This window comes from Zootermopsis nevadensis, unplaced genomic scaffold (genome assembly GCF_977971745.1).
Source record: "Zootermopsis nevadensis isolate Lab colony 2312 unplaced genomic scaffold, Znev_1.0 Znev_ptg000022l, whole genome shotgun sequence".
Classification (NCBI taxonomy): domain Eukaryota; kingdom Metazoa; phylum Arthropoda; class Insecta; order Blattodea; family Termopsidae; genus Zootermopsis; species Zootermopsis nevadensis.
In genome coordinates this window covers 25,342,857-25,359,369 of record NW_028259154.1, presented here as the reverse complement: position 1 = coordinate 25,359,369, position 16,513 = coordinate 25,342,857, and the positions used below count along the sequence as shown (strand labels likewise).

Here is a 16,513-nt window from a genome sequence, read left to right as displayed (position 1 = left end):
AATTTTGATAGTGATAGTAGCTGCGAATATGGCGCGGATAGCCGACAAGGGGTGGTAACCGAAATTGGAATTTCGGTGGAAATACAAACGCTCATGATAACAATCTATCTTGTTACGAAATGTTACGTATTGTCTCGGACTTCGTATATTTTCGCATTCTTTAAGCACCGGGAAGTAATCACGAGATTTGGAATTTTGAATGTCAGGAGTCTCTATACATCTAAAACAAAAGTAATCATCGAAATGTAAGTAAATATAGGTAAATTGAACAAAGAGCGGCAATGAGATGAGAAATGCATAAACAGATTTAATCGGAAACCTGATGGAAGGATAATATTAAACTGGATCTTAAAGAAATAAAAGTTTGAATATACAATATTAGGACAACTGTTCATAAATAAAATCGGACTTACTGTTTTATTTTGAAGGTTCTCTGTTCCTCTGACGTATAAATGTCTGAGACTAGAATCAACTGCACCGACGCTCTCTGACAAAAGTTACAGCACCTCGCCTCCACACATCTGCCATGTTTATACTTACTGGACTGGTAGGAAATTCGTTACCTTTCATTGCAAAATATGACGTTCGTCACACATGTTCGTCCAAATTCTTTACGCACTGAATCGCATGTAATTCTTACAAAATTCACCGAATAATTTCTAAATACAGCAAACAATTACCAGAATACGAAACAGAATTTTTAGTGTAGATTTTTAATTTTCAGAGTTTTCTGACTGATGTTGCCTAGGTAAAATTTTCAAGCACGTGTTATTAATTCAAATAATATATTTAATTAAAATTTCCAAACGCTATTCGACCTATTGTTTTAATATTTATCGCAATATATTCGGATAAATACGACATTGTGCATTGCAACAGCTGATCCATATTCAAGATTTCCTTTAGTACAGTGAAAGACTTTTTAAGGGCATATAAAGTAATTTTAATGCAAGGTAAATTGAAATTTTGTCCGTATATAATAAAGATATTCACGATCTTACACGGTGACGACAAATCTTGAATCCGCGATAGTCGTAGAATTACAGTAATAAATATTTTTATGAAGATCCTCTCAAAACCGAAGGCACTGCCTCTCTCTGATCAGTTATCACCAATTCAGAACCCGTGAACTTGCTTTACTTTGCTGTTTCACTACACGATGTGAGATTCATCCACTGACTCTCAGGTGGTATTGCATCTGGAGATGCCACGTATTAATATTCGGTATGAACATGAAGGGCATAACTCTCAAACCCCAATAGCCTACCGCCAATCGTCGCTCATAGATCAGAGGGCATGAGATTTCAGTTTCTTATGTGTGTGTGTGTGAAGATGTCTGTCCTCGTCTTCTGGGTTGTAACGTCGCGTAGACTTGTAGGTAGCGATACAAACTTTCGGAGGAACATGCTCCTTTCATCAGTCCTGAAGATAGAGGCAGGATGTTCCTCCGAAACGTTAGTATATACCTATGAGTCCACACAGCTGTACTGCCCAGAAGACAAACATCGGTAAATCAGGTGCATGTTTCTGTATTTTACGTTGGACTTTCTGATAACATCTGGATCCTTTGCCGAGTTACAAACGCAGAGGAAACTGGAATGCACGAGAAATCAATGACTGGGAATATCGTCAGTGAAACACAGACGACAGAAGATGTAAAATGGTGTGTCAGCAGATGGATGGTAACAGATGATTCAACATGGCATGGAATTGTGAAAATATTGAATTTGTTGTAATTTAAAAAAAAATGCAATAAGTATCCAATGGAGCAAAGTCCTTCTTGTGAAGAAGATGGCGCTGTGAGCTAGTCAAGAAATTTCCTTAAGGTTCATTACCGTGTTCACAAGAGCCCGTCGCGATGGACGAGACACGAATTGTAGTGGCGTAGAAACACAGAAATTTGTCATTCATGGCCTTTCCCTTCTAATATACACGTGTTACTGACCTTTTTACACACGCAAGTACTCCTACATGAATTAGTTCCGAGATTAATCGACGGAGAACGCCTTAGCTCCCTTCTGCACACATCAACCTCATTACTGAACCAGGTTTTCAATATCGGATTAGCACGCGATCATGTCATGACGTCATGACCGTGCCTCACTTGTCATATCCGCCCCGCTATCTTGCGGAATATTTTTAAACGACGGTCAACCGTCACAGTATTTTTAAACGCGCTTGAAATAAAATGCAGAAAGACACAGTAGGAATTATGTTTGGTCACGAATTACCCTTATTTATATCGAGTGTAGCAAATTTGTATACGATAGAAAATATTCCTTAATCGATTTCACAAAGCACTTTCCGAAACACTGCACTGCACTCAAGTATTGGTTTCATAAACTTTTTTGACAATTATTTATTTTAATCCGTCTGATCACAATATTTAAAATTTCTTATAATTAAGATAATAAAATATCATTCATGTTCCATATCGATTGATCGGTTTACATTTCCGAAATGTAAATCGATCAATCGATATGGAACATGAATGATATTTTATTATCTTAATTATAAGAAATTTTAAATATTGTGATCAGACGGATTAAAATAAATAATTGTTATAATATTCACAATATGACGCAATTACACTATTTTATAAAAACTTTTTTGAGTCAAAATGACAATTATACGAGAATAGTTGCCTCTTTTATTAGGATTTCGAGTCGTATCTAAACCAACGATAAACAGATGAACGATGGTTGCTAACTGTGGTTCTATTATCATTCACTCGTTCCAAAATAAAGTTATAGAACTCATTTCAGTTGCCTGTTCGCAAAACAATCAGCTGCTATAAGTGGATTACACTCGCTGCGCGCTGGTTAGATTTGGTGTCATGCCAGATTGTGAAACATTTGCCGCCGTCTGTGTTTTGTATAGTCGTCTAGCTAATGAGATGAGACCCAGAGATATTTCTGGATATTAAGCGCGAATTTCCAACCCGCCATTTGTATACCTGTCATGGTTTTCAGAAAATGCAATTTTTTTTTCAATTAAAACGCTCGATGTTTTGTGAACTTTCTATACTCATGTATAATAAAGTGTGAAAAGGTGATCACAGATCGCAGATAAACATAAACTAATCGAGCATTGAGGTCGTGGAGGACAGCTCAGAGTGACGTCATATGTTCGGTCTTAGGATGAAGAGTTAGACGGTCTAACGTTTTACAGAAATGTTCAGCATTTTATACAAGTTAAAGCTGAACTGAAATAGTGGAAGAGAAGTGACTGGAGAAAATAATTCATATAGCAAGTTATCCCTGTGTCTGGCATGATGCCACGAAAGTGCATGGGAGCGAGGAACCGAACGTCTCGATATAGGGCAAACGAAATCATACCTTCTCAGAAATTTCTGTTTCCTAAGCGTATCTGAGCCACGGTGGTCTAGCGGTTAGAACGCTGGCCTTGTAATCCTGGGGTCTCGGGTTCGATTCCCGGCGGTGCCCGAATTTATAACTTGTGTTGGGCAAGGCCGTGGTCTAGGCAACACGGAGTTTTCCTCCGTGGCATCCCAACAATTACTCCATTCACACACAGAAGAAGGCAATGGCAAACCACTTCTGGATCATCTGCCAAGAACGTATATGAACAGGTCCCAGTCCGAGAAAAGGATGGAAGGATCCTGTTCATATGGACCTGTCGTCAGACAGAACACTAAATAAATATATAAAAAAATAAGCGTATCTATCAAATTCAATTTCTGTTCACACAGGATAAAATAAACAACCCCTATGATGGAATAAATAAATTTTTAGTTATATCTCAATGTTACTCGTTTAACATTTGCAAGTAGGGTGTTTTCTTAATTTGGACGCATTAAATATTACCCAGAAACAGCTTATAAATATCGTACGAAAATTTTGTTCCGCCAGTTCAGAAGTGCTGTCATGGTAACAACGCAGAATTCTGTAGATTCTGGTGGTCTATTTACCAAGGAAATTTTATGTAAAAAAAATGGATTCATCTGACTAAGGATAAGGACCTGTGTCGACGCCCAGTCTACATGGTAACGATACTTCAAATTCCTTAAAAAGCAAGGAATTTCCTAACTAGCTGAGTGACTTCGAATTTCTAAAAATCGACTTTAGTGCGTTCGCGGAACTAACGCCTGCCGATGTATACTATGAGCTTCACGAGGTTGTCGGAGAAGTTGACGATACAGCAGGGGCAGTCAATTTCTGTAATGATACATCGGCATTAACGCTCAACGTCGGTAAACTTCTTCCAGACTACACCGCTCTGCGTCCCAAAACACAGTCATCTTCAAACTCGCTTCCGCGAGAACTTGAAATCTTACCAACATTTAAAATGACGAGGTTCTGAAGCTTGTGGCATTGCCCCTGCTTTTGAGAACTACGTACAGAGTGACGAATGAATCGTGGCGTAATACAACAGCGCGGAAAGTAAGGATGACGTCACTAAATGGCTGACGTCACCTGTCCGATCGATCCAGACGTTATCGACTTGTTTGCCCTGGGCTTCCCCTCTGGAACACTCTATTCTGACGAAAGGGGGCGCCAGGCGGCGAACTTTTCCGGGCATCCTCCGACCCAATTACTGCTGCGAAACATTTTCGTAAGTTCCCGAATAAATTAACCTTACAACATGAAAAATTACTTTTCTCAAGGAATTTATATTAATGTGCAACTTCTAAGATTGATTTTACGACTGGTGCCTCTCAGTATGTCCGCCCACGATAAACATTTTGGGTGGATTGACTCATCGTACAGAGACTTGTAATTTTTATGACTATCACCTGTCTAGTAGAATGTAATAAAGTTTAATTAACACCCGTCAAAAATATCGGCTTTCATCGAGACAGATTTCGCCACAGAACTTCGACTCTCTTGTCTCCTCACGTTAAAATTCAAGACTAAATCAAAGTGTGCCTGGACGCCAATGATAAATAAATAATAAGTAAACTAATACAAATTAATGTCATGTTATTATGCCAATGTGATTTCGTGTAGATTTTAGGGAAAGAGTTGATTTACATAAATTGAAACTGAACATCTAAAATTCTTCGAAGAAATACATTAATTTTAAGAACATGCACATACATACTCGATCACTAGTTGTAGTTAAACCACAATTACATCCTTACTCTATAAGAGCTATTCTTCCAAGAACATTTGTACGGCTGTACCCTGGAGTTTTCACAAAACATTTGCGATTAAATACCAATGTAATTTAAATTACAACAACTGATAACTCAGTAAATTAATCACCTGAGTTGGTAACCTGTCGACTTCAGCAAATCGAGACTGAAAATGCCATTTGGCTGGACAGGCCAACATCGTCACACAACACTAGTAACAAAAGAGGTTGTCTGCACCGAACAGCGCAGTGCCTTAACTGACTGTAGGGTGTTCATCAGACAAGAACGCCTAGCTTCTGATATGGCAGGGGTCATGATCACGACATGAACTCTATCGATTCTGAATATTTCTGTCGACAGCATAAATGGCCCTTAGAACGCTATTGCAATCAGTACAATGTTTCATAACCACGGTTCTGAGGAACGTCCAGACGATTTACAACATTTTTATTAAGTGAGATGAGAGGAATGCATAAAAAATATTTGTAATCGAAAACCCTGAAGGCTTAGGTCTACATGACAGAAAAATACTGAAATGGATCTCAGAGGAATGGATTCATGTAGCTCAAGGATAATATCGAGTAGTAGGCTTTTGTGCACAGGGTAATTAATACTCATGTTCCATGAAAGGCAGAAATTTCTCGGCTAGCTTCGATAAACCTCGCGGAAATAAAAGTAAGGTGATAATATAATCCAGACAAAACAGATTAGGAAATGATAAAGGAAGACAAACACCAGAGGAAAATCACAAAGATTACGCTTAAAACATAATAACCAAATTACAAGTGTAATTTAGAATACTCACTCGAACTCTGAGCCGGTGTAAGTGAAATGACAGCTTCTGAAGCCAGGAAGTAACGTATCATTACGTTATGCCCATAACGCGAGCCACCTGAGCGCGAAAAACTGTAGAACTCGTTTTGATACATTTTAAATCCAAATAGTTCGCTGTGCTTCGAAGACTTCCAATTAAAGTTTAGTGGCGTACTTAAAACCGAAAACTAAGTAAACGCAAAGTCTACAAACCCAGACACCTTTAAAATGTGATAGTAATTTCTAATCCTAGGGGGAGATTTGAGATTCTCACTGTCCAGATTATGATTACTTGTTCTGGGACAATGCGACATGCATTCTTATAGAAACTGACCAACGCTTCGGAGGTCCTTACTGCCACCATTATCAGGGCAAGCCTATGAAACCTCGGTCAATTTCTACCAGACTACACACGCAGTATCGAAGAACAGAGCCATCTTCAGTTCGTGTTTATAGTTTTGGATTCAGCTGAAATGTTCTTTGGTCTGACGGATTTTAGAAACTACTTCTTGCTAAACCGTTTTCTCCTTGGAATCTAAAGAACTGAAGTCTGTTGCGTGTGTGTGCAATTAAGTTACGCGAAAAACAAATAATATGTCGCAATATATATCATAGATATTCAGTAGTAAGATTTAAATAAAACAAAACCAATTAGAGATCAATTGATTTCCGGGTGTTAATGATTTGCATAAAGATCACACGTCAAAAATTCACTTATAATTTCAGTTTTATCAAGTGCAAATCTGTGAAAATTTCGCAGCTGGTTTACATATAGACCCAATCATTTGCGACAACCACACTTGCACAAGTGTGAGTTGGGCTGCCTATCGACCAGGTTCATACGAACAAATCACGCCATTAGCACTGAAATGTAATGAACAGGAAATACAATTTTGTTTGAATTCGCGTATATAATTGTTTGTATTGTGCGTGCGTGCTTATATGCGTGTGTGTAATTCGTTAAGCACAGTTTGCTTTTGGATCCAGCTGTGGGCGAGCATTATCGAACAGAAATAAATCTACTACCAAACCAATTTGAATAAGATAAAAACGGTTATTTTAGATTGAAATTAGTCGTGGCCAATTTAAACGTATTACTTAGGAATTTCCCGGAGGAACTCAGACTTGTGTTACAAAACAGCGTTGTTCTGCAAGCAGCAGAGTGTTTACGTATAATTTCAGGGTTTCTAATCTATTTACATTGATAACGTTTTAAAACATTTAAATGATAAAATACCTGTAATTCATAAACCATGTCAGGTGTTCAAGATTTATCCAGTAACATTTCCCCACAACATAATGCACCCGTAAATTACTTCCCAACATTGTGAATATGCTTACAACTTCAGTTACATTTAAGGAAAGAGTTAAAGAATAATTTGATATGTTTCAGAGATTTAATTATTCGTGTTTTTTCCGTCTAATCACAATTGTATATAAATATATAAAATTTATACATAAGATATTAAAATATCATTTACATATTTGGTACAACTTTTTACAAAGTTGTACCAAATATGTAAATGATATTTTAATATCTTATGTATAAATTTTATTTATATACAATTGTGATTAGACGGAAAAACCACGAATAATTAAATTTTAATTCACAATATGACGCAATTATATCAACTTATGTTTCAGAGAACAAAACGCACTTGGTCACGGCTGTGGAATACTTGTTCAAGTAGACTTACGTAAAAATAGATACATATTTATTAGTAATCATATGCAAAACTAATTTGAACAAAAGTGTAAAGACTCAAACCTTGACACGAACTTTGTTTAGGGTTAGTTCTCTGTTGTAACAAAAGACTGTGACAGCAACAGCGAAGTCTACATAATCCACAGGCTAAATTCCAGGGAAATATCGTAACAAGGCACGGAACTTAGCACTACAGAGTGAAACCAGTAAATTTTATAGCATCGCTGTATGCTTCTATGTATATTCATACATACAGCCTCATTCTTGTTTCGGTTATTGATTCTGTTATAACTTCGCCCGCCATCTTAAGGTAAACCGAAAGCAGATACTTTATTAATTCGTATTTTCGGTCACGAAATATTTTGAAATTAAGGATTGTTGAACCAAAAACAATTACATGGCGCTGGTGATTAGTCTTTCGAGGGAAACAAATCTTTCTAGCACAGTTTTCTACGGAATACGACCAGATGGGATAAAAAAAAAATGAATTTTTCCAAACCTATCTGCCAAACATTTTATACTTTACAGCAAAGACGTATCCATAGAATATTCCAAATTTACTTATAGCGTGTATAATCTTTCATAGCTCGGTCAATTCAAATATGGCGCCAAGCGCATTTATGAATTAATTTCCTTAATTCGGATTCGGTACCGCCACGGTGGTCTAACGGTTAGAACGCTGGCCTTGTAATCCTGGGGTCTCGGGTTCGATTCCCGGCGGTGCCCGAATTTATAACTTGTGTTGGGCAAGGCCGTGGTCTAGGCAACACGGAGTTTTCCTCCGTGGCATCCCAACAATTACTCCATTCACACACAGAAGAAGGCAATGGCAAACCACTTGTGGATCATCTGCCAAGAACGTATATGAACAGGTCCCAGTCCGAGAAAAGGATGGAAGGATCCTGTTCATATGGACCTGTCGTCAGACAGAACACTAAATAATTATAATAATTCGGATTCCCTCCAAATAGTTATCAGTATTTCATCTTTCGGTCTGTGTGCATCGCACGGCTCATTCGTTGGCCGTTTTGAGAATTGCCATGGCAACAAGTCTGTTCGTAGCACGCATGTGGAATGTAATGCGGCAAGGAACCTGCATGTGCCAGGAGTATTGATTCTCTCATGCAACGTGCAGCCTTCCGACATCTTTGATTGAAGACGTTCGTGGTTAGTTAAACAACATTTACCCCCAGAAATCTCACAGAAGTTATTTCTGTGATTCGTGACTGAATAACTCAGAATAATTCTCCGTTTTGATGCTGATTACATGGAATAATTCTACCCTAGTTCTGTACAAGCTTTATAAAACTGGAATCGAATGGTTCTTTGTAATTACACCTAAAACAACAAAACAATGCCAACCATGGTAAAAACTATACTCCATTAGCCCTGATTTTCTTTTAGAGCTCACATCTGAGCTCTAATGTATTTGTGCAGGCATGAAATAATACTTGCATATACTTCAATAATCCAGTTAATTCTCTTCCTTATTTGCATAGATCTGTCCTTGTTCGTATGTTTGTTTAAATAACCTTAGAAACTCCCCTTTGTTATATATATTTAAATAATATTAACAGTTTTCTCAGTCCTGCCAGGGACGTGCGGGGTAGTATCTTAAAATTGGCCACGACCACTTTCTTTCCTAAGTCATTATTACAGTCACCCTCTCAGGAGACGCCCTATATGACCTGTGTAGTTGACAAGGCGTCATTAATAAATTAAAAGAACGAATCTCTGGTGAGCTCGGTTTACAGGGACTCAAGAGGATTTAAGCCACTCAGATGCAATTATAAAACTGAAATTTTACTACTTAGTTGAGGTTTGCCATTATTTAAATGGCTCCTGTGAACACGATAATTAATTTTAGGTTTCCATAAAAGGCGGGTAATTTCTTTACTAGCTGCGGACCTTTCAGGTTCTCAAGGAGTCTGATCCATGGGTTTAGGGCGAGCTTCTGGTGAATTTCAGCAGCAGTTTTGGTTTCCTGCCTCGATGGCTGCTATTGATCGACCCTCCCGCTACAACACCGTTCATTGCCTTTCCAGATCACGTCACAGGAATTACAGGAATGACAACCTGACTAAATCACAGAAAAAGCCATTGGTCTCTTTACCATTTCGTACGTCCTACCACTCGTTAATCTAGGTTGAGATAGGGTAAGCACCAGCAGGTATTAGGAGTTGTAATACTGGAATGCATATTTAAAAACGTAGCAAGCCCGGACATCCATGTTAACGATAAAAAGATCACACGATCGCGAAGAATATATAAAACACTTCTTTATTTTTTGATATTTTCACGCCGGGTAGACAGAATTTATGAACTAATATGCCAGCCTCCATTTTCCCAGCCAACCTTCCGCCTAGTGGCGTTAGTCAAAGTAATGTTTGGTTTAGACCGGACTAAACGATATTCGATTAACGAATGCAGGATTACCTTAGGTTTTGTTTGGAACCACTTGAAAATATTTAATTTTCTCTTACAAAACGTTCATGTACTTTTAAAGTAAATTAAGACACGTGTCACGCTAAAATTATTACAGGACGTTCTCTGACAAATGAAGTAGAGTACATTTTAATCCTTGTTTACACTAACACACTGCGATAATTTTATACATAACGACACCCTTGCTGATCCTAGGTACCTATCAATCCGAAATGCAGGGTAATGGATATAATTTTCAAATTTTTAATATTCGAATTTCTTCCGATGTATATCGTTATTCGCCTCAACGCCTCTAAACAAACGCTAAAACATCGCCCTGGAATAAAGCCGCTACCACTTCGCGTCTCATCACACCCGATTTGTCATTAAAAAAACTTCAGCAGTTGGTTCAGATCTGTTCTATGACCTAGGAGAAAGTATACTTACGCCAATGGCCTCATTGGAGCGGCCAGAGGCTCGGGCGACATCTCTGTGACATGGGTTCTTCGGGGACCGCTCCTCACTTGTCCACTGCACGCACCGTCTACACACTCGAGAAGGTTCTCGTGTCCTGCCCGTGCGCGCTCTGACGGTCAACTGCGGTACCCGTATCGATTCGCCGGGCTCCTGTGGGCGGGAGACACTTCCAGAACTTGGCACTTGCATCCAGGGCTTTCATGTTATCTCTAAATTTTGGATTTTAATGTGGGAGGGAGAGAGGGAGGGAGGGGGTAGACCTCCGGTGAGCAGAAGTTAGGGGCTACAGGCACAGATCGTTAAAACAATCAGCTGGATGAACATGGCTGTCTTCTGGGATGTTGCACGGAAACTGACCGAATTTCCAGAGGTTCTTATCACTTCCATCATCAGGGCTATGAGTACGCACCTCTGAAACGCCGATCAATTTCAGTGCAACACCCCCCGCACGCCGCCTCGAAATCCTGAAATCTCATCAGCTGGATCAATGCAAATTGCTGGAAGGACACGGGAAAATACAGCTTAAAGCAGAAAATCGGGATGAAGGTAGGAGCCAATGCCTTTCTCCTTATTTATTAAAGCCAGTTACAAAAGCTGTTATTACAACAGCACTTAATTTAATTAATTAAAATTGAATACTCTTCGATGTTGGTGAGATTTCAGATTCTCACGGTGGCGAGTATGAAGATAAATGTCTGCATGGATACTGCAAAAGTAAGGCCTCGTAGAAGTTGGCCGACGTTTCGATAAGTATTTAGGAAACTTCTGCAATAGAAGTGCACTTGTCTTCTAAAACAAAAAAACAGTAACAAACAGTTCTACTGGTTCTAGTCCACGTAGTCATGTTCTGGTACTAAAACAAAAGAAAAGAAAAAACCCTGCACTCTGGTGGTACAGAAACACACTGAGCTGAACCCCAACTTACAGCAACACGTGATTCTCGTAGGGCGTCACAGACAGTCGACTCGATTTAAAAAACAAAGAGTTCCGGAGGACATTTCTTGAATTACACATTCGCTGACATTCTTAGTCAGCGGATTACTTCAGTTTTGTCTGATAACAGTAAAGACGGGGCGTTTAAAAATACCATATCGCTTAATCCCTCATTATTCCTAAGCAAAGATTCGAATTTATAAACGCGCCTCTCGTTCAACCAGATCGTTTGATTGGTTGTCGTAAAATATCCAAATAATCTGAAGGATTCCTGCACTGCATACAACGACGGATTTTTTCGAACAGACATCAGGTACCTGCTTGTGTTAGTACCGGCTGGTCTGGCCTTCCGTTGCTTTCCTCTTCAGTCTGAAATGTTTGAAGAAGGCGTACAAAATCGCCAGCGAAACTGCTGCGAGGGCTAAGCCCCCCAGAACTGGGAGCGCCACTGTCCGCAACATCGAGTTGTAATCGTCATCATTGATCAGTGTTGATGATGAATCGGGAGTCGTTATGTCTCGAAGCCTCATTCCTGAGAAAACAAAAAAAGTTGTAGATATTGCGTAAGTTTAACCGTCTAAACACAACTATAATAAAATTCTTTTAACTAGCGTAAAAAAATTGCCCTATGTCGTGGCAAAGTATAGGAACTGCATATTTCGAGTTATCCTCAAGTTTTATAAAACGTTTTATTAGTGTTGTGTGTAGACGGTAACCATTCCCTCAAATAGCCTTAATCCACAACTGAATACTTCGTTATAATGTTGCTCGGGCAGATTTTATTTCTTGGATGTAGATTAAAATATCCATACTAACGCATTTGGTTTTTTGATGTAACATACATAAACATGAGATCCTAGATCCTCTGTTTGAGTATGTATTGTTTCACTGAAATACATTATATGACTTACGAAATCAGCTCAAAATGAGCTTTACGAGCGACCCACAAAACGTATCCCGCGAATTCATTATCGTGGAACAGGCGAGAGAAATTTTTCTAATATTAAGTCTGATATATTTTTATCAATCTGCTAGATATCTAACTCTTATTTCAAATCCATCGCACAACCAAAGGTTTTAGCAGTAAGTGTGACGAGAGATTGCTCTGAGCTTACCGTCTTGTCCGTTGAGATTCTCTCGTGCAACTGTCAAGCAAGGCTGCGTGTTCGATAAGACCTGTCAACTACCAGATGCTTCCAAATCACTTCATACGTTTGTTAACGGAAACAGCCGATGATCACGTCAAATTATGATGTTTCGGCATGTGAACATCAGAATGTGAGGATTACTCTTGGAAGGGGGAACTGACAATGATCGGCTTTAATATTAGCAGCGACGAGGCTTCAAATTTTGATGCCAGAGTTAGCATAATTATTCCTACACTCTCCCTCTGACATTTTACACATCCATATATATATATATATATATATATATATATATATATATATATACGCGAGTATTAAGAGTGAATTTCTAAGTGAATGACCCAGCCAAGTGATTGTACTTTTGCTTCGTAGCTATTAGGGAGATCCCTCGTTCAAGTCTCTGCCCAGGTTGTACACGGTTTTCCTCAGTCCCTCCAGGCAAATGTTGGGACAGTGCTTTAAATAAGCCCACGACCGCTTCCTTCCTTATCCTTTCCAATTCATTATTCATCCTATCATTCGACGCTGCATAGTCTCAGCTACGGACACTTTTTAAAATCAAGTCATAAATAAACAAAACACAATCACATTCCATCGCTGTAATCATGAACATATTTTAAATCAATCACACTTTGATTTTTGTTCCTTAATACTTTTATGTGGTCTTCGGAGCCTCGCCAATTAGTCTCCGTCTCAAAGCAGGGGAGAAAACGCAATCCCTACATGCATCAGTACGAAATCAACTCTGTGGCATACACGTTACTACAATGCAGCCCACCGCAATAACGTGGATTACTTGCGTTCCAGAGGAATCCACTTTCACCCAACTTATCTGCAGTTATCACATCACGTCTTCAGATTGTAGTTTTGCTCCGCGCTGTGATACGACGCGATCCTTTGTTTCATTCAAGTCGCTTATGAGAGTATCAGATGCTGAGATCTTCTACGTCTTCTTATCTTTTCATTTTCTGATACGACGAAGTTTAATAAGCAACCGCCCTTTCTTTCATGGAGTGTAGAAAAGTATATATTCTATACACCGACGTTAATGACGCAACAGTTTTAGGCCAAACTTCGGCATATTAGAAATCTTAAAACGTCTGCATTAATTAAGAGGTGTCTGTAAATAAATGAAGATTCTGATGACCTAAAAATAGATCACACAGGGCCTACGTACCTGAGACTAAAGTTTAAGAAGTTAAATAACAGAGGTGAATTTACCAATACACGTGTAGTCGATTTAGTTAATGAGAACGGACTTTGATTCTGGTAGTTTATCAACTCAGACTTCATTCAAATTCTAACACGGCATCATAGACTAAGAAAGCTTTCATAGTTTGAGACATTTTCAATAACTAAGATCGGAAAATATTTCAGACCAACGAGTGATTCACTTGCATCTTATGGCCTTGTCCAGGGCCTTCTAGAGACGACGTGACATTCGTTCGTGACAGGTAACAGGATTATCTCGGTTCAAACGCAACTCTTAAGAAGAGCAAACGAATAACAAAGCCATAAATTGATATCACTAGCGATTTAAATTTCCCAAGATTAACTGGATCAAAAAACTGACACCTACTGATAAAAGGTCTGCAGACAACTAAAAAAAAAAATAATTATGTATTTACAATCCATTTTCTGGGAATTATAAACCACTCAAATCCAAATACACATGCACTTCAAATGTTTACCTTTGGAATAAAAGCAAGACCTTAGTATATTGTTGCACACAGTAGGCAAACTAGGAAAACCGACCTGTGACAATGGACTATAGAAATTGCAGTTCTTCACATACATACGTCTGGTATTCCTAAACTAATTAAAATCATCTGCCTTTGGCTTCTGAATGCATTTTTCTGTTGTTCGTTTCATTAGTACATCACTGTTATTTTTTTTAACTGATGGCAAGTGATGTTTCTTAAGAAGCCAGTAGCAAAACCCCGTGACAACATGTAATCGAAGAAAATTCAACATATAATTTCTGGATTTCCTCTGTAAAATGTGCCTAACATCAAATCGACAAAAGCAGTCATTCCCTGTACAAGCCTGGAGTTAGATAAGTAAATAACGATGACAACGTGCCATGAATCACCATCTGCTGTATTCGTGATTTGTTCTTAGGGAAGGAATTAAACATAAAAATATTCATTTTAATATCAGAATTTTACATTTTTCATTAACGATGTGCAATACCTCCAAGTATCCTGGGCAAGATCACATGACATAAAATACATAGGTACATATCATATCCAATGACAGAGTACCAACAATCAAGTGTACACATCAAAGATAACAGGAGACAGGATATAATGCTGACACTTGCTGCGCACATGAGAGTACACATCCAAACATTTCAATCCAGTGACAGTTCAAACAGTATGTCATACTCGGTTCCTAAACTTTCACTGAACACAGGATGTCAAAACTCCACTGATGAGGTCAGTCCAGTTCTTCAGAACTGATACTTGAATCAACAGATTCCATTTATCAGTTACATCCATTTATTTCTGCATCTCTTTTAAACATTGTTTGAAAACTGCAAGAACTATTAGGGATTAGCTCTATCTATTGGGCCCAACAGAGTAGGTACCTGAAGACGGAGATAGAGCCCCATCTCCGAAACGTCGTTTTCTATTTTATTATTTCTTAGACGATGGAAAATATCCAAGAAAATTTTTATTCAAATGACTCACCATCGTCACGAACTTTTAGATTTGATAAACATTTTCTCTGTATATAACCAGACACTTCACTCACATGGGCACACACACATTTAATAAATCCAATTTAAAATAGAACACAGTGAATTTAAAGTAATAATACCATACTTAGGTCTTTGTATCATGTACTGTAAACAGGAAAGAATGAAAAATATGGTTAATGAAAATTTGTTTATGAAATGTCTCATTATAAACTTGAAATTACAGAATTAGCAGCTTCACAACTTAGACAAAACAGGATGGCTTACATGAGTAGTGTTGAGCTATCAAGATCCTCAGAGATGGGAAGCTTCGTCTGCAACTTGTACCATTGCACCTTTAAAAAGAAAGAGAGAGAGAGTGAAAGATTGCATGTTTCTGGGGCTTGCAGTACAGGATCTTTGGATTAACTATCAATTGCTTCAGTGACGTTTACACCTTATGTTAATTCTGATCTTAAAATTTACACAAATTTCTTTAATTTCTGAACAGTTTCAAACTTTTTGTTTTAGTAATTTGAAAGCCACACCAAGAAAAGGACATGATGGTCTGATGGTAATACACTTAACTTACATTCAGGTTGTTGCAGGTTTAATTCTCAGAGCAATTTAGTTTCATTATTTTCTTTCCATAAATTAAAGTTGTCCTAATTATTTCCTCAAAGATCTTGTCTTAGAGCAAGAAATGTTATTTTACAACTTAATATAACTTGTTTGTTACAATTTGTAAATCCTGTACAAACACAATATAGAAAAACATACTGTATCAATACCCTGAGTGGGATTAAAACCCATAATCTCATTTGTGTAGTACAAGATCATTTGTGCCTTAAAATGCAACACACGCACACAACACATCCTTCCATTGCTTTCAAGCCTGCAACAAATTCAATCAGGATGCTTTCTCAATCCTTCTAAGTTAGAGCACTGTGAAATCACAGAAAATTCAGAACGATATTAACATGCTAAACTCAAACACAGAAGTTCAAATTTATTCAAAACTTGCTTTTGTATTAAATATGTAACCTGCTGTTTGTTTTTTTTCCCCACCTGACTGTCTATCCCCACAGAAGTCTATTATTTGAAGTTCTTACACAACTTTGTACATCTTTATGACCACACAGCACAGCTCCATATTCTTTGGCAAAGGAGAGAAAATGGATGTCACATAAACAGTACATACTGTAGTACACTGTATTATTTTTGATAACCTTTTCCTC

The 16,513-nt window shown here is 38.1% G+C and overlaps 1 protein-coding gene across 1 annotated transcript in view; it reads right to left on the bottom strand.

The window, feature by feature from the left end:
* Nucleotides 1–16,513, bottom strand: part of LOC110839144 (uncharacterized) — a 43,416-nt gene that overhangs the window by 25,544 nt on the left and 1,359 nt on the right. Inside the window, exons 2-4 of the mRNA XM_087354146.1 lie at nucleotides 15,564–15,631; nucleotides 11,768–11,982; nucleotides 10,488–10,667 (exon numbers count right to left, since the gene is read on the bottom strand). The gene's annotated coding sequence lies outside the window, so the exon portion shown is untranslated. The remainder of the gene's footprint in view (nucleotides 1–10,487; nucleotides 10,668–11,767; nucleotides 11,983–15,563; nucleotides 15,632–16,513) is intronic.